Raw genomic sequence first — 1,144 nt, forward strand, 5'->3', positions numbered from 1 at the left:
GGGCGCAGGCTGGGACGAGCCGTGTCTGCACCAGGCTCGAGCGCCAGGCCGGCCGGGACCTGGCTGAGGAGCCAGGCCACCAAGAGCGACTTCACACAGTGGAACTTCAAATGGGAACAGAAAGTCGATGAAAAAACTCTTTCAAAAGAAAAGTATTAACAAGAACCTAAAAAACATGTTAAAACAGGCCACAGGCACCTGGCTACCGGGGGTGGGGGGCAGCGCACTCCCAGGAAGCCGCGCTCACAAGGCCCGGCCAGGCCGCCTCAGAGCCACGCCCTCCGTGACCAGACACACTGGCCACGTCCCTACCACCGACGTCAGGCCAAGGGACCGGGCAGACCTCTCACTGCATAGCCCGTGTGTCCTGTCCGTCCATCCGTCCGTCCCCCGCCCCGCCCCGCCCCCTGCAGACCCAGCCGGGCTCCCTCCCGTGTGACACCGAGGACTGTGCATATTTTTTCCCCAAAAAAGAAACCCCACTCCTCATGCTTAAAAAATTGAAAAGCCATTTCTTTAAACCGAGTGAAGTGGGTGGTCAGGTTAGAGGGTCTCTCGCCTGCTTTACAAAGGCAACCTCGCTTCACTGCGCTTCGCAGAGACTGCGAGTCCACCAACTGAAGGCTTGTGCAGCCCTGCATCTCGCCAGCCCACGGGCACCACTTCCCCAACAGCCTGTGCTCAGTGCTGCTGAAATATTACAAACCTTGTCATCGTCACCACCTGGTCATGGTGCTCTGTGATCAGTGACCCTTAACCTTACTCCTGTCATTGTTTGGGGCCCACAAACTGCCCCGTATGAGACCAAGAACCTAACTGATAAATGCTGTGCTCTCACTGCTCCACCGACCGGCCACCCATCTCTCTCTCTCTCCTGGGCCCCCTATTTCCTGAGACACAACAAGACGGAAGTCAGGCCCATTCAGAGCCCACAATGGCCTCCAGGAGGCCCAGGGAAGGAAGAGCTGCACCTCTCACTTTGAATCAAAAGCAGAAACGACCAGCTTGGTGAGGCTTGTCCAACGCCAAGAGAAGCTGAAAGCGAGGCCTCTCGCGCCCAACAGTGAGCCTGCTGTGAAGGCCAAGAGGTTCTGGAAGGAAATTCAAGCGCTGCTCCAGCCAACACGCGTGATGAGAGGGAACA

General features: G+C 57.4%; 1 protein-coding gene across 1 annotated transcript in view; it reads right to left on the reverse strand.

The window, feature by feature from the left end:
- The window catches only part of BRD1 (bromodomain containing 1), a 35,127-nt gene that overhangs the window by 3,388 nt on the left and 30,595 nt on the right, over positions 1–1,144 (reverse strand).

This window comes from Myotis brandtii, unplaced genomic scaffold (assembly GCF_000412655.1).
Source record: "Myotis brandtii unplaced genomic scaffold, ASM41265v1 scaffold537, whole genome shotgun sequence".
Taxonomy (NCBI): Eukaryota; Metazoa; Chordata; class Mammalia; order Chiroptera; family Vespertilionidae; genus Myotis; species Myotis brandtii.